The sequence below is a fragment of the Pinus tabuliformis genome, chromosome 6 (genome assembly GCF_031772625.1).
Source record: "Pinus tabuliformis cultivar Carrire ecotype Pingquan chromosome 6, CPIR1, whole genome shotgun sequence".
Taxonomy (NCBI): Eukaryota; Viridiplantae; Streptophyta; class Pinopsida; order Pinales; family Pinaceae; genus Pinus; species Pinus tabuliformis.
In genome coordinates, this window is record NC_142292.1 from 1,402,979,842 (window position 1) to 1,403,001,986 (window position 22,145).

Consider the following 22,145-nt stretch of genomic DNA (forward strand, 5'->3'; position numbering starts at 1 on the left):
GGATGTGATGCCTATGTACATGTTCCAAAGGAGAAAAGAACCAAGTTGGATAGTAAATATGAAAAGTGCATCTTTATTGGGTATAAAGATGGTTTAAAGGGTTATAAGCTTTGGAACCCAGTGACAAGGAAGGTTGTGTACAGCCGAGATGTGGTGTTCAGAGAGGTGAAAGATGTCATTAAACATGAAGTCTAACCAAAGGAACCTGAGAAGATAGAGTTTGAGCTAAATGAGGAAGAATCAGACTCTATAGCAGAGGAGGAATCAGAAGATGAAGAGCCATAAACTCCGGCTGTGAGAAGATCAGTTGAGAAAGAAGGCAGCCAGAAAGGTATAGTCCATCTGCTTTCTGTTCTAATTTTGCTTTGTCTGTTACTGATGATGATCCCAGAACTGTGAAGGAAGCAGTGGATTCAGAGGATGGAAAACTTTGGAAAGAGGCCACGGTTGATGAAATGGCATCTTTGCACAAAAATGAGGCTTGGGATCTGGTGGAGTTGTCGGCTAGAAGGAAACCCATTGGCAACAAATGGGTGTTCAAAAAGAAGACAAATTCAGAAGGAAAAGTGGAGAAATAAAAAGCTTGGTTGGTAGCAAAAGGTTATTCCCAGGTGTCAGGAATTGATTTTGGTGATATTTTTTCTCCTGTTGCCAAGGTAACTTCTATTAGATTACTTTTATCTGTTGCTGCTGCTTTTGATTTTGAGGTAGAACAGATGGATGTGAAGACAACATTTCTTCACGGGGATCTGGAAGAGGAGATCTATATGAAGCAACCTGAAGGCTTTGCGGTGAAGGGTAAGAAAGAACTGGTATGCAAGTTAAAGAAGTCTCTGTATGGGTTAAAACAGTCACTAAGGATGTGGTATCAGAAATTTGATACATTTATACGGGGACTTGGCTTCACCAGAAGCAAAGCAGATCACTGTGTGTATTTTAAATTAATTGGTGACCATGTTATTTATCTGGTCTTGTATGTGGATGATATGTTGCTGGTTGGAAATGACAAAGAAATTATCCAGGATTTGAAGACCGAATTATCCTCCAAATTCGACATGAAAGATCTTGGTGCTGCAAACTAAATTTTGGGCATGGAAATTAAAAGAGATCATACAAAGAGGAAGCTTTGGTTAAACCAGAGGAAGTATATTGAGACAATACTATAGAGGTTTAATATGCAGGATAGTAAACCGGTGAAGGTTCCTATTCCTGTAGGTGTGAGGTTATCTGCTGAACAGTGTCCCAAGGCACAAGAAGAGGAGGAGGACATGTCCCGTGTTCCATATGCAAGTGCAGTAGGTAGCCTGATGTATGCAATGGTTTGTACTAGACCAGACATTTCACATGCAGTGGGAGTATTGAGCAGGATTATGTCAAAACCAGCGAAGGAGCACTGGACAGCAGTGAAGTGGGTTTTCAGGTATTTGCGTGGCACTAGTGATTATGGTTTGTGCTACCAAGGAAGACCAGGATTGGACAGAGTGTTGGATATTCATGGCTTGTTGATGGAGACTGGACTGGAGATCTGGATCAGAGAAGATCTACAAGTGGGTATGTTTTTAACCTATTTGGAGGTGCAGTTAGCTAGATGAGTAAGAAACAATCTGTAGTGGCACTATCAACTACAGAAGCAGAATACATGGCAGCCACTCATGCAAGCAAGGAAGAAGTTTGGTTGCAAAGATTGTGTTCAAGTATGGGGTTAGTACAGGAAGCTATAAGAATAGACTGTGATAGCCAAAGTGCAATTTTCTTGGCAAAGAACCCTGCATATCATTCAAAGACAAAGCACATTGATGTTTAGTATCACTTTGTGAGGGATATGATAGAAGACAAAAAGGTGTCGCTGGTAAAGGTGGACACTTTGAAGAATACTGCAGATGCATTGACAAAATCTGTCAACTCTGAGAAGTTCTCTTGGTGTAGAGAAACAATGGGCCATTCAAGGCTGGAAAAATGACTAAGCTCTCTTGTGGCCCCCTATGGAAAGAAAACAACAAGTGGGAGAATGTTGGGTTGTGTTATATTCTTTCCACGACTAGCCCATGTAGTTAACTGGGGGGTTAGAGGGGGGGCAAAGCATGCCCTTCGTTGCATTGATTATGTAGCGAGGGGGGGTCACAGGGGGTTTGAGGTGTACCCGTAACCCCACTTTATGGGGTCCAGGGCAGCGCCCCAAAGAATTTTGGTTTTGGACACTATGTTAGGTTGGGCGGACCCACCTATGGTCTTGTGCATGATTTTCACACATGTTTTTTGGACGCGATGGTTTTCGGTCCATGGTATTGGACGCGATGGTTTTCAGTCCATGGTATTGGATGCTTCGGCATGTATAAATATGTATTATAACATTGAAAGGAACATAATGGAAAATCAAGCTAGTAGTCCCGGTTTTGGGATCCAGGGGAAAATCTCTGTGTATATGTGTTTTATGTGTTATGCTCTCGCATTGTTTATTTTCTGTGTTTTAGAATTCGTATGCAAGTAATTTCTGTACGGGCTTAAAACCTACAATATGAAGTATGAGGTGATTGACTACAATAAAGAAACTCTAATTGAAAACTATGAAATGTGTGAGGAAGGAAGATATCATGATATTTTCAACCATTAAGAAGGCAATCAACATCCAAAATACAAAGAAGATTTAACTAGGAAATCTCCCAGAAAGATATGAAGACTCCAATGAAAATCTGAAAAGAAAAAAGACCCTTAATAATGGATATCTTTGGGACATGTGTCAACATGTATGTTGGATGTTGATACCTACATAAAGATGTCATGATGAAGAGCCATCTCGTAAGGTATGATTTGATATAATATTGTTGACGTTACTGGACCTGCCAACATTCAGGGGATTTCCCCGGTATGAAGTCCCAACTAGACCTCACATCATTTGGTGTAGGAGTCCCATCCAGTACGATGGCCTGGCTGCCATTATCTTAAAGCTCTGCCTCAACTCTTGCTTTTCAACACAAGAAAGTGGTTTTCTTTGTCTTCAAGAAGTGATGTCCATGTGCCTGGTGAGTGTAAGTGTCACTTGTGTCAATGGTTATTTCACTGTAGAGGGAGAGGGTGAGAGTGAGTTCTAGGTCGGTTGGGAGCAATCCCAACACTGCTAAGAACACACAACACAACAGGACATGCACAACTTCCGGAGGAGCAGTCCACACGGATGCAGTAGTCACAAAATACAAGCTAAGATAACACGTATTGCACTCAATAGATCAGTCTGAATGAGTGTAATAGTTGTTACAGCAAGCTTCATGTGAAAGGTAAGTTTGGTGTCTGGGAGAGCAGTCTACACGGGTGAGACAGCGTTAACAGCGTATACAACACATTTCCATTAATAGATTATGCATTGCAACAAATGAAACAGTTCTGATGTAGAACACGGGTTAAAGCAACATGCATTACAAGTGTTAAAGATCAATCTTACAACAGATACAATACATGTGTGAAAATGTGTTGGCCTATTAGCAGAATTTTGAATTAGGCAAAATTTCCAAGACACATCGTTACACCATACATCACTAACCCCGAGTGCGGGGCGTTGGAGCTGTTAGGACTCTGGACACCACATATCTCCACAATGGTATGATATTGTCCACTTTGGGCCTAAGCCCTCATGGATTTGTTTTTGGGCTTTACCCCAAAAGGCCTCATACCAATGGAGATATTTGTCCATCCTTATATACCCATGATCCTCCCCTCTTCTAGTCAATGTGGGACTTTGGTCGTATACCAACAATCCTCCCCTCGAACAAAGGACCATCGAACCTCCCCTCAAATGATTATCCATCCGTCCACTCTCTACCAACCAGGATTCTCCGCTCCAATGCGTTGGAAGCACACGCCTTACATGGAAGCACCGCCTGCCTCGAGAGCTTTCTCTATCCCAGGTCAACTCCTCTTCGCCGTGTTGGGACCAGGACACGTCCATGAAGAATCCGGAGCACACCGCCTGTCTAACCGAGCTCATCCACAGATTCCATCGTGATATTACCGGGGCCCACCACCTTCGTTCGCTATTCCAAGGATTCATCCACTTGGCTAACTTTGGGAGCTCATCCACGGATTCAATCGTGATATTACCGGGGCCCACCACCTTCGTTCGCTATTCCGAGGATTCATCCACTTGGCTAACTTTGGGAGCTCATCCACGGATTTGATCGTGATATTACAGGGGCCCACCACCTTTGTTCGCTATTCTGAGGATTCATCCACTTGGCTAACTTCGGGGCATGGCTCTGATACCACTTGTTAGGACTCTGGACACCACATATCTCCACAATGGTATGATATTGTCCACTTTGGGCCTAAGCCCTCATGGATTTGTTTTTGGCCTTTACCCCAAAAGGCCTCATACCAATGGAGATATTTATCCATCCTTATATACCCATGATCCTCCCCTCTTCTAGTCAATGTGGGACTTTGGTCATGTACCAACAGGAGGAACTACTTACTCCTCAAAGAAGAGATTATAGACTCTCTTGGCTATGTGGGAGGAGCTAAGGTGAAAAGTCCTTTCCATGTACAAATGAGGGGGTATTTATAGCCAAGGGCGAAACTAACCCTTGTGGTTGTTCAACTACCCTCATGACCATTTGACTTCCATGAATTTTCGATTTACATGACTCTTTTTTCAACAAGTGGGTCTTTTGGACTTCCATGTTACATCACATTGATTGACAACATAACCCATAGTGGATACGTGAGCAACATGACTTGACATGACAGTGTTGGTACACTCATGTTGTTGTTGGAGTGCATGTCAAGCTACAGTGTTGTTGGGTGATGGACATTTTCATGGTGTATCATAGCTTCACCTTCACATGTCGAAATGCACAGAGTCTTCGACGGTCCTTGGATCACTTGATGAAGCTTCAGCATGTTGTTCCTTGCTTGCATGTTGGAAGGCTTGACAGGCTCATCTATTCGCGAAGGTGCATGTTTGTCGCATTCGTTCATTTCACATGCATCATTCATTCATCCATCGATGAACCTATCCTTCTACATGGGCTCCCTTCATTCATCCCATTCGTCGTCTTGCCATGTTTGTTGGTGTACCTGTACCTTTAGTCACTCATGATGAGGTGATATCAAATCCAAAACCACCGAGTCTACCATGACACATGATCATTTTCGGATGCAGGTGACTGGGAGAGGTGGTAAGGTTGTGAAGTGGGATGATGGCTCTGGGCACTGCTGATGAAAACTGCGCAAGATTCACTGAGTGATGGAGACAGGCAATCTGAGTTGACAGTGACTGTCTGTGAGGTCAAGCTCGACTGGGAGGCAAAATTGTGAAAATTTTGGGAGGGATAGTCTAGGCTGCCGGAAGGCAAGGCAGGCATGCTCTGTGCATTTTTTAGAACAAATGGGCAGTGGGGGCTGGATAGCTAGATTTTTGCAATTTTCCAAAGGAACGGGTCGCGCTGCATGAAGGGTCAGCACACAGAAATTGCTCAGTTTTTAGGAGGAACTTCCCGGGAGACTAGCAGACAAAACTGTGCAATTCCCAAAGGGAACTAGCAGTTGGCTGTTGGGGTCACTGGAAGCGAAAAATATGCAATTCCTAGAGGGAACTGGCAGTTGGTTGTTGGGGTCACTGGTAGACAAAACTGCGCAATTCCCAGAGGGAACTTGCAGTTGGCTGTTGGGGTCACTAGCAGCCAAAACTACGCAATTCCCAGAGGGAACTAGAATTCGGCTGCTAGGATCACTGGCAGCCAAAACTGCGAAATTCCTAGAGGGAACTGGCAGTTGGCTGCTCAGTCACTAGCAATGGAAACTGCGCAATTCTTGGAGGGACTTGGCAGTCTACTGCTAGGAGCTTTCGGCGGGGAAATTGCACTGAAGCTGGGAAGTCGGCCTGCTGATCATCTCTACGCAATTTCTGAGCTGAGCAAACTATTGGATGGTAGAAGGCCTACTCATGAAAACTGCGCAATTTCTTGGATGAGCAGCCCGTTGACTGTCCGGATGACTGACTGGGAAAACTGCCATTTTTCTGAAGGAGATAGGGATGGGAACTTGGTGTCTATCTGGCCTATCTGTGCAATTTCCTCAGTCAATTGAGCGAGTGAGGTCAATGGCCTCTATGCAAATTTGAAGGGAGTCAGTCCCGGGTGACTGTCGGGTCTGATTGTCCAGGCGGTCGGCATGGAAGATGATTTGATTGCTTGTGGGCAGTGCAACTTGAAAATACTAGCTTGGTGCTTCTGCTTTGTTCTGGTTGACAGTCAATCGAGTCGAAAACGAGGCGATGGTTCGGCTCTCAGAGGGGATTCTAGTCGTTATAACTTCAGAAAAAAATGAATAAGTGTGTGAATGATCAAAAGATGCATATGTGATGATACGAACACACACTCACATGACTCGACGATGAAATGACCCAAATCATCCAAACACACATGTTCAACATGACTGACCGACGGTGCAAGTGAAGCGTGCAACTAATGATTGACCATTCATTGATCAAGACGACGCTTGTGCGACAGTGAATGTGACTCTTTGTGTGAGTGCAATAGATTTTTTCATATCGAACACAACAAGCACATACGAAGCGAAGACTTTAACCATAACCGAAACATGGTCGCAAGCATGACTTAGACACCAGCATGCAGAAACTTGAATGAAATGAACAAGAAAGGCAGATGCAAAGACTCACACGAGCTCACGGAGTGAACCCAAGTGTGTGCAGTCATCAAGTGAAACTCTCAAGGGAAGCTCTGAAATTGGTGCAGGCTAAAAATTTTGGAGGGTGGTTGTAGCCGCTACAACACTTGGCGACACACTAGTAGAACTCAAGCTTCTCTATTTCGGTTCATTGCTAGCACAGGGACTTGGTCTTCCAGGGAGTATTGAATCATTAAGTGGGTTACTTTAGTTTCCCCACTTATCCCATGGACATACATGGTTCACTATTTATCAACTCAATCAAACACGGTCAAAAGTTCAGCTTAGATCTCATTGTTTCGAATCCGGGAAGGGTAGTTTAGCTCCTGAGTTGAAGATTTTCAGAGTATAAGTTTTCATCGCTGGTGTTGCTCCGATACCAGTAGGCCTAGAAAGTACCCCAATGGAGTCACGGAGGAACACACACATTTCTCCACTGCCAGTGAGCCTCGTCAGTACCCCGATGGAGTTGCATGCTTCACCTCTCTGCGCAAGAAGCCTTTCTCTTCTTTCGCCTTTGTATTTTTCAAGAGGATTATGAATAGGCACTTATTTATTTTAGGGCAGAAGATGGATCCCGACTTATTGAGAGTAGAAGAGGTTGTTCCTTCAGAAAAGCATGTAAGACCTCTAACCTAGGTTTGCTCGCTTAGATTTTCCCTTCTCTATTTCTACTAGTTAGATGAGCTTGAACACACATAGTAGAAGTCTGAGTACAGACATGGGGCTTCCCAGTGTGGAAATAGGTTCATGATTGGACCAAAACTTCCCTTACAAACAGTTTGTATTTTCCCTCAGGACTTCATCAGCCAAAGGTTATAACCAAGCACAGAGAAGACAGACACAAGACTATCCAAGTGTTGCAGTGTCACAAGTCTCTTCAAATTTTAGCCACATACTCTATTCAAAAGCCAGAGCATAGTAGTTTGAAGCACTTATTTCTAGAAACAAAAATAGTAATATATCAAACAAACAAAATGCACGTGAACAAAAATAGTAAGCAGAATCAAACAAAGAAAAAACAAATATAATAAGCAAAACAAACTAAATGAAAACAACAAGTAGCAAGAAGACTATGTACATGGCACAGGCGTGGCCCGACCTACTGAAAATAATGCTTGAGATATTGGCCATTGGCAGGAAGGTTTTCAATCCTCCTACCCAGTGATTGCAAATGATACGTGTGTGGGCCAAGCTTCTCGTAGACCAGTGCAAGTCCACTGGGTTTCGTTACCAGAATCTGGTGGCATTCTAGAAGACCTTCAAGTGAAGACAACACCACCGTTTCAGGTACTGCGTGCAACATGGGCTCGGATGATGGCATAGGGTAGTTTTCTTTATTCCAGGAAGGGTTCAAGTTTCTGAAATCAATGTATAAGCGGATTTTCCCGGAGTGCTTACGTGCGGGATTTAAACTAGAAAACCAAGTATGATGACGAACTTTGCAAGTAGTCCAATCACCTAAAATGTTAGTCAATTTTTTCTGTAAAAGGAGTGCAAACAACATGTATGTGTTACCTGGTCTTTGTTGCAATGGCTTGTCTCCTCCTTTACCTGGATTTCTCACATGTAGTGTGTACTCAGGTCATCATCTACCCTTGTGGACACATCCTGGTACTGTTTGATCAGGTGGTCAAAAACTGACCACTGCTGCGGTATGTAGTTTGTACCAAGACTGACCATCTTCAGATCGTGATTGGTCCCCAGGTTGCTTTGTTCGTTCATAGTGGTGAGCTTGCGGGTTCTGTTGTTTCTTGGTCCTTGACCAAAGTTCCGCAAATCATAGAGCTTGTTTATAGAACCCAACCCCTTGGGGACGGGGTTGCCTTTCTTGCCCTCAGCTGTAGTTTTCAGAGAAAGCTCGTGCTTACCTTCATCAACTATTATGTTCTTGAAAGTATAAACACTATTCATGGAGTATCTTAAGCCATCATGTGTCTTTAACTCGTCAAAATCCATGGCCCACAGCTTGTTAATACACGGGCCGTTTGGCATGCTAGTACCATTGCTGCTACTGTTGCTACTGCTACTGCTACTATTGGTACACTGTACTATACAAGTTTCATTACCATCAGTTGGGCAAGGAAGGAGTCCCAACTGCGCATCAGGTGGGGTTGGAGCTGGCCGTGCAGGATAACACCCCAATGTTGTCTCAAGGAGGCAGTTGTCAAACATGAGTTCTGCGAAGGCCAACGGTTCATTTTCGCCATTGAGGGGAGTGACATTATGTTTCATGTACCTCTCAGATTCTACCCGGATTTGGTTGCACTTTCCCTTGTACGGAAGCCACATGTGAGACCAGTCTATAGTGAAATATCCATCTAGCTTGTTGGACCAGTCTCTACTGAGTAATAGACCATATGCTTCTGGTATGTCCACAACAACTATGTTGATGCATTGGTCGACTCGACTGTCATGGGATAGCCAGATGTTCATGTCTCACAGTTCACCAATGGTCGGTACCAATGTTCAATCAAGTTGGATGATTCGCACGGATGTCTCGCTCCATTGTGCATTGATCTTCTTAGCAATGGAGAGTGGCATGACATTGGCTATCGCGCCAAAATCAACCAAACAATTGTGAACATTGTAGTTAAAAACTTGAAATGAAATTAGGAATGGAGGGCAACCTAAGTTTTCTTCTTCCATCTGGAGTGTATTGAGCACTGTGGAAAGTGATCCAGGAGGTGTGCTTGCTCCCTGGCTGGTAGAGGTTGCACTATCTGTTGTTGTTTGTCCCAAAGCACTCAGTAGGATATCTCACTGACTCTGGATCTTAGCCAACTCAAACAAATTGATGTTCGCTCGAGTTTTCTTCATTTCATCAACAATGTTGATGTCTAGATGTGGTAGACTCAACGAGGTGTCTGGGGTGGAAAGGATGTTCGTGTTGTCTGGAGGAATTTTTTACAACTTGTTGCTCATGGATGTACTCTTATCCACCGTTGTCTTCCCGAACTTGCTTTGTGTTTTCTACTTCGGGGCAACTGGTGGATTCACCTTCCTTACTGGTAGCCTAATCTTTTCTTGCATCTCCCCAAGTGTAGGGGGAGCCCCTTTACTTCTAAGATTGTAACGGTTAGTTTTCTTCCAAGGCTGCTTCTCGGTGTTCGTTTATGAGCACTGATACGCGTTCACCACATGCCCAAAGCTTGATGGCTCATCAGGTGCAACCTCTTGATCATTGTCAGTGTCTTCCGGCTGCTCCTGCATATTGCTTCACGCATTGAGTGTATGACTGTAGAAATCATTTGTGACTTGCTTCCAGTCTGAACAAGAGTTCTCAGGATGATGTTCTTCGTGGAAAGAACATAACTTAGGATTCATACACTGTTTGAGCTGGAACACGGGATTTTGCACAGTTTTTGAAGCAAACCGATCGCTGCTTAATGAGCTGCTTTCCTTTCTCTACCTAGGCAGATGACTTCTTGCAAAAGTGTCCATTTTACATTGTTTGAGTTCGGACACTTCAGTGGTCAAGCTCTTGACAAGGCAAGTGAGGGTCTCAATATCAGTTGCTTCCTTGTCCCTACCCTTGCTCACCATTGCTTGGGACTTCCTGCTTGCATCCTTGGAGTCCTTTGTTGATTCATCATCCTTGATGACTCCAATCACACACAGGTCTTTCTCAACAGTGATAGCCTCCTCGCAGTTTTCTAGAAGTGTTGGTCTCGCAGCCCACTTGACGAACTGCACAATGCTGGTTGGTAGTGCAGACGTGTAGTAGTCAACAGTGATGGAGTCATGAGGTTTAGTGTTTGTTGCAAACTTGTTCAATATGTGTGTAAACCTCTTATTTAAATCTTTCACTCTCTCTTTACCCTCCATCTTGAGGCTTCCCAATTCTTTGAGTAGCATGGTTGGGTTCTTGCCATCAGCAAACTTTTCAAGGAACATACATTTGAAAGCACCCCAGTTCTGTATGGAGTTGGGTGGAAGGTTGTGATACCAAGCAGCTTCACAGTTGTCCAAGGTACATGGGAACAATCTACATACTAAGTCGTCATAATGTACCTCAAGGGTCTACAGCTGTAGGTAGAATTTTTCTAAGTGGTCTTCTGCCTTCACCATGCTGTCAGGTTTGAACTTGATGTTAATTCTCTCCGCTCGCTTCAGGGTCTTGTGCAGAACAACCGGGAGATCCAATGGTCCCTGAGTCATCCATTCAAGATTTGGGTCAGCCATCTCTTCTTCTTCTTCGTCCTCTTCCTCTCCTTCGGAGTCTGATCATTCTGGATCTGAGTCTGTGAGTTCATCTCTGCCTCCACCTCCTCCGCTACCTTCCCCTCCACCTCTTATACCAGAGTTCAATCCCAAGATCACAAGAGTGCCTTGTTCATCTTGCAGGAAGATTGGAGGTTCCTCTCTATCTTCAATAGCTTCTTCTAGACCTTCAAGCATGCCAAGGACTTATTGTTCCACCGATGATACAACAACTCCTGTGGGAGTGGCTTTTGGCTTCCTAGATGTGTGTGGAAGATGTTATACACCTGGGATTTGTCCGACTACTTTCACGAATTGGTGAGTGATGGGACGGATGGAGCGAAGGTGTTGATATGAAATCTCGTGTTCAATTCTAGGAGGTGAGGAGTAACCAAATATAGAGTCGCATGTAGGTGAGAGGGAGTGTGAGTTACTGCCTTGACCATATGGTTGATGAATGAGTGTGAGGGGAATTTCAGCCATGTACAACCGGCTTCCCTCCTTCTAGCACCATAAATGTTGATGGTTCTATACCTGCCAACATTCAGGGGATCTCCCCGGTATGAAGTCCCAACTAGACCTCACACCATTTGGTGTAGGAGTCCCATCCGGTATGATGGCCTGGCTACCATTATCTTAAAGATCTGCCTCAACTCTTACTTGTCAGTACAGGAGAGTTGTTTTCTTTTTCTTCGATAAGTGAGGTTCACATTCTTGGTGAGTGTAAGTGTCACTTGTGTCAATGGTTCTTTCACTGTCGAGGGAGAGGGTGAGAGTGAGTTCCAAGTCAATTGGGAGCAGTCCCAACACTGTTAGGAATAGACAACACAACAGGACATGCGCAGCTTCTAGAGGAGCAATCCACACAGATGCGGTAGTCACAACATACAAGGTAAGATAACACGTATAGCACTTAACAGATCAGTCCGAACGAGTGCAACGATTGTTACAACAAGCTTCATATGAAAGGTCTATCTAGTGTCCTGAAGAGAAGTCTACATGGGCGGGACAACATTAACAGCATATACAACACATTTACATTAATAGATTATGCATTACAACAAATGTAGAACACAAGTTAAAGTAACATGCATTACAAGTGTTAAAGATAAATCTTACAACAGATACAATACATGTGTGAAAATGTGTTGGCCTATTAGCAAGCTTCTAAATTAAGCAAAAGTTCTAAGACACATCATTACACCATACATCACTAACCCCGAGTGCAGGGTGTTGGAGCCACTACTTACTCCTCAAAGAAAAGATTACAGCCTCTCTTGGCTATGTGGGAGGAGCTGAGGTGAAAACTCCTTTCCATGTACAAATGAGGGGGTATTTATAGCCAAGGGGGAAACTGACCATTGTGGTTGTTCGACTACCCTCATGACTGTTTGACTTCCATGAATTTTTGACTTACATGACTCTTTATTCAACAAGTGGGTCTCTTGGACTTCCATGTTACATCACATTGATTGACAAAATAGCCCATAGTGGGGATGTGGGCAACATGAATCTTGACATGACTCAACATGACTTGACATGACAGTATTCGTACATTCGTTCTGTTGCTGGATTGCATGTCGAGCTATAGTGTTGTTGGGTGATCGATGTCTTCATGGTGTATCATAGCTTCACCTCTGCATGGCAAAGTGTGCGGAGTCTTCGATGGTCCTTAGTTCACTTGATGAGGCTTAAGCATGTTGTTCCTTGTTTGCATGTTGGAAGGCTTGACAGGCTCATCTATTCGCGAAAGTGCATGTTCGTCGCATTCCTTCATTTCGCATGCATCGTTCGTTCGTCCGTCGATGAACCTATCCTTTTGCATGGGCTCCCTTCGTTCATCCCATTCGTCGTCTTGCCATGTTTGTTCGTGTACATGTACCTTTAGTCACTAATGATGAGACGACATCAAATCCAAAACCACCTAGTCTACCATGACACATGATCATTTTCGGATGCAGGTGACCGGGAGAGGCAGTAAGGTTGTGAAGAGGGATGATGGCTCTAGGCACTTGTTATGCTCTTGACCTACGAGAAGATACCAGAATACCAAATATGCTAAGAAATATACCCAGAACACGGAACAATAAGAAATAAGTATTTTATTATTCAAAAATGAAAGCAATCTCGAGGGTGGAAGCTCATGAGGCTTCTCAAAGACTGGCAAATGGTTGTTTAAGATCTATTGCATCTCAGGATGAATATGAAGAGAAGTGGGTTCAAAGTCCTAGATGGCATTAAACTAGGCTATAACTCCATAGTGGCCCTTTTTTAACAATTTTTCCATCCTATGCGAGCTGATGATAGAGGGAGCACCCGCCTGGAGTCCGCGGAGGGTATGTGTGTGGTTATTCTGCTTAAAGCTCATATATAACTCCTAGAAATCCATTGTGATTGGGCCGAGTGTGCGGAGCCATTCAGCACCCAAGACAATGTCACACCCACCCATGTGTATGGCAAACATGTGGGTCTTTAGTTGATAATCCCCCATTTGAAATTTGACATTTTCACAACGGCCTTCACATTTCATTGTCCCCCCATCAGCAATTTGGACCTGGAAATTAGAGACTTCTCTGACAAAACAATGCACCGCTTTAGCGACTCTTTGAGGGATAAAGTTAAGCGTACTGCCACTATCAATCAAGACTACTACAGGGAATGCTTAATAAAACCTCTGATTTTGAGAGTTTGGTTAGAAGAAATCCCTGCCAAAGCATGAAGCAAGATAACTGGTTCTTCAGGTGTAGTTGGGAGCGCATTTTCCGGCTGGTTGTCCTCATCTTCCTCTTCTGGTTCCTCAAATGGTGGGGCTTCCTCCGATGAACTGTGATCAGTAGCATCAATTTGAAAGAATTTGGGTTCCTTACATTTATGCCCCAAGGAGTATTTCTCATCACAGTAGTAACACAATCCTTGCTTTCTTCTTTCCACCATTTCCGTTGGTGACACCTTTTGAACCTTAATTGTTTGGGTAGTGCTTGGAGCCTAGGTGGGGCAACCCTTGGCTATGAAATTTGGACGAGTCGACTGGGTCGCTAACGCGCATTCTACTTCAAGAGATATCTTACAAGCGTCCAGCCATGAGATTGGGTGTTGCAGTCAAACATGGGCTTGTATGGCATCTTTGAGACCATTGACAAAACATTCCAAGTAGAACTCATCTTGTAGACCTCCTGTGCGGAAGGCTAAGGCTTCAAAGGCTGTAATATATTCTTGCATTGTTCTTGTCTATCGGAGCTTAGTAAGATGACCCAAAAAATTAGATTCGTGGTCAAAGCGATCCGAAAGGGCTTTTGCGAATATTTGCCAAGTCATGGGCCTTCCATAGCAATGTTGATGCCACTGCCACCATTGCCATCTTTCGTGGTCCAAGTACATGCTGCCCACACTTAGCTAAGTCGCATCATCTCGGATGTGATTCAATGTGAAATATTGCTCCATTTGTGCTAGCCATGTGGCCGGATGAGAGCCATCAAATTTATACATGTCCAGCTTGGGTGGTCGCAGTTGGGACTGTTGGTGGTTTCCATAGAAGTGAAGAGAATGGCTAGACTCGCCCTCAATGTTTTCATTAAAATCATATGCCTCCGATTGTTCCCCCGGCTTGCCCTTTGTGAGAGTTTCCTGTAAGTTTTGGATCTACTTCGTTAATTCCTCCAACCTATGTTCAAGGGTGTCTATCTTCTCATTGGCCATAGCTTGAGCTCTAGTTTGTACCATGCACAGATCCGATGCACTTGTCATTACTGTGAGAAAAAATTTGGGACCACCTGATTTTTTGACGATGACAAGTGAATGGTACCATCTTGCTCAGCACGTCAACCTAATTCTTATGGGCTAACTCTCCTATAAGCGTCTTGGGAGTGTCTTAGGCTTCTTCTTTTTTTGATAGATCTGATTGGCGAATCTAATAGGTCTAAGTGGTGGTTTGTTGTTGCGGCGACCAAACCCAACCTACTAGATCTGATCGGGCAAAGATGATGCGTGATCAAGAGAGAGACAAGGGAACTAGGGTCTCAAGGAGTGTCAGGTGCTACAGATCGCAATATACATAAGGGTCCGACAGTAGTACTCGACCCAATATTTCAGGGCACTAACCAAGGAGGATCAACCGTACCCTTAGCTGTACAATCTGACTACCCTATCATACACGCGAGTAATCTCCTCGAGTGCTATTCTCGGTGTACTGTAGCAGAAAGATGGCTGACGGTTTATCTATGGTGAGGTTTCAAGAGAGCCTAGGGGGCTTCCAATATACCCAGAGGGTACTTGGAAGACAGTTTATGCATGATTCTGTCTAATGCGCTACTACTCGAAGGGGTACCCACAGGGGTTACAAGGGAGTCCAACAAGCATGACCACCTCTTGTATTTCCTGCATGCATGCCTCCCCAAATCCGCAGGTTTATGCGCTCAATGACAGATCCCATGGTTTAAAGATGTCGGAACACGTCTTTAGCCAAAAACAATTCTGCTAAAAATGGAGATCCCACCAGCCCTAGAAAGTGCTCTGATACCACTTGTTATGCTCTTGACCTGCAAGAAGATCCTAGAATACCAAATATGCGAAGAAATATACCCAGAACATAGAACAATAAGAAATAACAACATGTATTTTATTATTCAGAAAGGAAAGCAATGATCATTTACCTCTTCGAGGGGGCAACCTCCAATAGAGCAGGGCTCAATTAAAAAATAAGACACGACGCTCTTCGAGGGGAGTCTCTATCCTTTATATAGGATTCATACATGCAATAACATCGGTCAGTACCATGGTTCTTATTAATACCATCTATCTAATACCATGGCCCATTTGCAACTAACTCTGGTCCCTTCTTTAAATGCAGGTCAACCACTTACAATTATTAATATGGGCTTTATTGACTCTTTACTTAACTATAACTATGACTTGACCCTATTACATAAATAGGGGGTTAGGGTTGGACCCTAATAGCACTGCTGATGAAAATGGTGCAAGAGTCACTAAGTGATGGAGAGGGGCAACCTGAGTCGACCGTGACTGTCTACGAGGTTTGGCTCGGCTGGGAGGCAAAATTGCACAAATTTTGGGAGGGACAGTCTGGGATGATGGAAGGCAAGGCAGGCATGCTCTGTGCATTTTTTAGAACAAACAGGCAGTAGGGGCTAGACAGCCAAATTTGCGCAATTTTCCATAGGAACGGGTTGGGCTGCATGAAGGGTCAGCGGGCAGAAATTGCGCAGTTTTTGGGAGGAACTGCCTAGGAGACTCACAAATAAAACTGTGCAATTCCCAGAGGGAACTAGAAGTTGGCTGCTGGGGTCACTGGCAGACAAAATTGTGCAAATCCCAGAGGGAACTGACAGTTGGCTGCTGGGGTCACTAGAAGCCAAAACTAAGCAATTCGCAGAGGGATTTGGCATTCGACTCTGGGGATCACTGGAAGCCAAAGCTGCATAATTCCTAGAGGAAACTGGGAGTTGGTTGTTTAGTCACTGGAAACAGAAAATGTGAAATTCTTGGAGGGAACTAGCAGTCTGCTGCTAGGAGCTGTTGGCGGGGAAATTGCACTGAAGCTGGGAAGTCGACCTGCTGATCATCTCTACACAATTTATGAACTGAGCGGACTACTAGACGGCAGAAGGCCTACTCATGAAAACTATGCAATTTCCTGGATGATCAATTGGTCGACTGTCTGGATGACGAACTTGGAAAACTGCACAATTTTCTAAAGGATATAGGGACGGGAACTTGGTGTCTGTCTGGCCTGTCTGTGCAATTTCCTCAATCAGTTGAGTGAGTGAGGTCAGTGGCCTCTGCGCAATTTTGAAGGGAGTAATTCTCAGGTCCGACTATCCAGGTGGTCGGCATGGAAGATGATTTGATTTCTTATGGGCAGGACAGCTTGAAAAGACTAGCTTGGTGCTTCTGCATTGTTCTGGTTGACAGTTGATCGAGTCAAAAGTGGGGTGATGGTCTGGTTGTCAAAGAGGAGTCTGGTCATTAGAACTTCAGCAAAAAATGACTAAGTGTAGGAATGATCGAAATATGCATAGGTGATCATATGAACACACTCACTTGACTTGACACGAAATGAACCAAACCATCCAGACACACATGTTCAACATGACTGACCGACGGTGCAAGTGACAAGCGCGACACTCGTGATTGACCTTTCATTGGTTGATATGACGCTTGCACGACAGTGAATGTGACTCCATTTGTGAGTGCGACAGATTCTTTCATAGCGAACACAAAAAACACATACGAAACGAAGACTTTGAGCATAATTAGAACATGGTCGCAAGAATGACTTAGACACCAACATGCAGAAACTTGAATGAAATGAACAAGCAAGGTGGATGCAAAGACTCACACGAGCTCATGGAGTGAACCCAAATGTGTGCAGTCATCAAGTGAAACTCTCAAGGGAGGCTCCGAAATTGGTGCAGGCCAAAATTTTGGAGGGTGGTTGTAGCCGCTACAACAAATATGATGTTTCTATTTCTTGAATAATATCTAGAAAATGCAGGGCTACTCGAACAAGACTTGTAAGTACAAATTCAACCAACATTCATGTGATGGATGGAAACTCCCGAAACAATCATGGAGAGAAAAGAAGTAGACATGTGAAGAAGGTTTCAGAAGGCCACTTTCCATGAAGAAAGGAATGACATGACGGAATCAGAAGGAAAGTGATTGATGTTTGTTGCCATACAAGGAAGAAGCTCGACTAAATTTCATGACATCAAGGAGAGAAGTTGATCAAGCAGCTAAAGGACACAAAAAAAAAAAAAAAAAAGTTGTTGATATGTAGAAGAGTCCCTAGATAAGAGGGAGCTCTAATAGGTCCCTAATCAAGAGGGAGTTTGAATTAAGATCACCCCTAATTACAAAGGAGTGAAAATTGTGTTTTTCCATGTCATGTATCATGCACTAGACCAAGACTAACAACCATAATTCTAGATGAAGGCCATGAATGGAAATGTAGACACATGATAGAAACAACATTATTCTCTTCATTTGGGAAGAAAGAATTAGAGGACTGGGTAATCAGCTGGCATTCGATACTCTTTGAGGATGTGTAGGGAATCAAGACAAGGGTAGGCAAGAGGATCCATATTCTTTGAGGGTTGGGATCCATAGATAAGAATAGTCCTAGAAGGTCATACTCAATGAATTCCCGGGTGGGTATGTACCTTGAGAGACAATGATGGTGTCTATAAATCATTGGTCTTGCTAGCATTGTATCTCATGGTCTCATGGAGAGATGGAGTTGTTAGTCAAGGCCTTGCACTATGAAAATTCTAATTGATATGATGTTATACTGATGGGATTACCAATCTGATTCTTCTTATGAGAAATTCTTCAGATTGAGAATAACCAAGTACCATTGTAAATACCTCCCTCATTAAGAGGGAGTGTTGAATAAAAGTGTAACTAGGTTTGGTATTTGTAAATGTAATTTTGATCTTTGTACTTGTCAAGAAAAATAAATATTATTTTTGTAAATTATTCGAATGAGTTTCTTACTCATTCCATAAGTCTAAGAAAGTCAAAGAATCAAAGTCTTGTTAAAGAGCTCTTCTTGAGCATGAATATAGGTCAACCTAGTGTCAAGTAGTCCTCCAAGACAAGCACCATCCTCGAAAGAAGAATACTGCCAACAAACGATGAAGAAAAGCCATATAACTATCAAGTCAACTAATAAAAGATGACAGATCGGTTAAGTGTTCATGTCATCTTATTTATGGAACCTAACTACTATATATAGGTGTGGAAAGTATCCACATTACAGGCAGAAAAACATTGCGGATGTCTCTGAAGTTTCGGTGGTGATTATAGTAAGTAATCACAGTCTCAAAGATCTCGCATACCTCTCAGAAATCTCAGTCAAGTTCAGTATTACAAGAATCTCGAATGAAGGAATATTACAGTGTCTCGGTTGGAGTAAGATACCATGACTTTCAGATGGGTATGACAAGGGATACACTCTCTCACAGTCTCAGCATAACTGTGATCTCAGTGCAAGAAGAATATAGTTACAATCTTGGTGAAGACATCAGTAAGAGAGACTCAGTCATGTTCTTGACATAACCATTATGATAAGAACTTTGGTGATCCTACAGTAATGTTCTTTGTCTCAGCATACACTCTAAGTAACAACTATACTCTCATGGAAGTAATCATGTAAACATTGTCATGATCTCAATGAAGACAAGGCCAATATAAAGATCTAGTCGACATGGTGATGATCTCGGGAAAAGTGTAGCAATCATCTAAATGAAGGTGCAGCAATGGTACTATTGTAATGATGACCTCAGTGAAGTAGCAATGATGAGGGTGATTTCAATAGTGACAAAGAAGAGGATTGGTGTCTTAGTTTTGGAGTGGCATAGATAGTCAAGGGTCATGGTCTTGGTGTTTGTCAATTGGAATATCTAAAAGAAGAATTATGTTAGGGTTTTCCTCTCCAAGAAGGAGAGGTTTTGGCCTTGGTAGAATGCCAACATCTTGTGTTCTTGTCTCTTTGGTTTTGATAGCTATTTGATGAAATAAGAAACACAAGCTCTAATAATGTCAAAGAGAATATTGTGCTAATGATAAAACTAAAAGGCCTCACAAATAGTTATCAAGTCAAGAAGAATCTCATTAACTACATGTGCCCTATATTCTTCAACACCTCCAATGCTAGAGTGCTCCAAGAATGCCCTAAGTGTGCATGAGTAGGAGAGAGTAGAGAGAATAGAGAGAGAGATCCAAAACTGAACTAACAAAAGGTTAACCAGCAAAAAGATATGAACTAGTCCTAAGAAGCCTTTTTATTAATAAGGCCTCTATTTTCTTCAATTTTCATTATTTTTTCTTCATTTTCCTCCTCACATGCAACTTATAACCTTGCACCTTTTTTTCTCCTATTTTCCATTGTTTTAGTAAATCAAATTCCAATTAATGCCATTTTCCTTTCCAAATCCTTTTCCATTTCCTTTTCCAATTTCCCTTAGCCATATTAAACAAAATGAACATCCACACTAGGATTTTTTTCCAAACATTCAGCTTGGAATAAGTGTCCCATGACCTTGATATTACTTTGCCTTTATTAAATTTATTACATGAACTTTTGACCCCAGATTGTTACAACAATCATCCTAAAATAAGTCAAGACAACAACTTCCATGGAATAAAGCCATGTGCGGCCTAGTAAAAGATTATAATCTAAAGGTCCAACTTTAACTTCAACTTCTGTTGGAGTCATTTTGCCAACTAATTATAATTGCAATGTATTCATAATTTCATAAGGTTTGAAACCTCTTGCATAAAAATATTTAAGAGTGGTAGGTGACTGATTAAATTGAGGAAAACCAATAGCTTTCCAACATGAAAGATACATGATACAAGTTGAAGCAGCTTCACCCACAATTGTCTGATGGATAGTTTTACTTTGAACAACAACCTGGATCATGAATTCCAGTTGGAGTGGAAGTTTGGGAGTATGATTCTCATGATTAAAGACCACAAGATTAGAATTTGGCAAATCTATCCCTCCAATTTCCATAATTAATGACCTATTTTAGGAAGGACAGTTTTGTAACACCTCAAGAGTTGACATAGCAGAGGGAGCTTGGGCTAAGTCCTCCACTATACTATAATTTTGTGCAGCTCTCACGCGAGGATTAAGTGTGGATTTGTGAATAATTCATTTAGGAGGTTTAATGGTTAATTCGGTCGGTATTACATTTGGAGAAGGATTTGAAGTAGGTTGGGTAGAACTGGTAGGTTTATCAGTATCCTTACTAGTCGAGGGATTTGGGTTCTGTAGTCTTTGTTTCTTATAGCCACCATGATCTCATATCTTTTTTTGGTGGAAGATAACATCATAACCTAGGAAGAGGAAGTTGGATCTCATGCAACCATATTAGTCTCCTAGTTGGGAAAGGGGTTGGTTAACACATCAAGCGCGTTAGATGATGACTTCAAGAATTGATTAACTTCTGCTCGATGTGGACAGTCGTGAGTAAAATGCCCCTCATTAAAAATAAGGCAAGGATAATGAGGCTTTCGTTTGTCCTCGAGAGATTGATTATTTTGTTTTTCCTGCTAATAATTATCTTTCTTCTATTTTCCTTTACCTTTCTTCTTAATTCTGGCTTGCTGAGATTTTCCTTTCGTGGATTGAATGACATTAATCTTGGAAGTAGACACAAGAGTAGAAAAGGATGGGTTTTGAGTAGCCACAACAGGAGATGAAATAGACAGTTTACTCACTGATTGTTGACCAGCAAAACTAATCACACCATCAATGACATGTGATTCTTGTTAGTTTTTGTAGCATCATATGTGTTCCAGCCATGAAATGTGGTGGAGAGGCTAGAACACATGAGATCTTCGAGACCCAGAAATTGTTTCTGGAAATTCCACCTAGAAGTGACTTAATTAGATTATTAACCAATTTTTTAATGTTTCCTGTTAGCACTCCTCAGTGTCCCAAGGCTAAGAAAGGAGTCTGAAGGAGTTAAACACAAACCAATCTTTAGATTTGGAAGCTAGACCTACCAAATTAGAGAGGGATCTCTCAATAATCTCACAGCCAATAAAATGACTAGGAAGGAAAATAGATCTTAGGCTAGATATTCAGCTTATTAGGGTTTGATTTTAGGGTTTGCTAGACCAAGGTCATGGGTCTGGGAACTAGGTCAGAGTTTCTACATATCAGTTGTTGAGATATAATGGGGAAAGATAGGTATGATCAGTGACATATTGGAGTTGTCATTATGGTATAGGGTTGAAATAGGGAAGGATCAAAATGAGAATAAACTTATGAATTCATTTATCATAAAAAAGAACACATAACATGAAAATCTCATCAAAACTGAGATGATAACAAGAAAGCATAGATATGGTAGCAAGGATAAATATGTATTCAATTTGATGATAAAACAGAAGAAAAACAATGTCACAAAAGAATACCACAAGAATCCCAAGGTAATAGTTGTATTTGCGTGTATTATTCCTGCAAAGTGTACACTAGCTCCAAGCCTCTCACTCTCAAATGTTGAACCCTTGGTTTGACTTGAAACCGGCTACATATAGATGAAAACTACTTTCCCCCTCTCAGGGGTCGAATCCATCATCATAGGAACTGTTTACATCAAAATCTATAACCAGACCTAAAACTAGGGAGGTTAGAAACCAACTCTGTGTTTAGCCTAAAACAAACTTAGTTGACTTTACAAGCTTTAATGACCATAAAATTTACATGAGATAACTTTAACCATCATTATGTC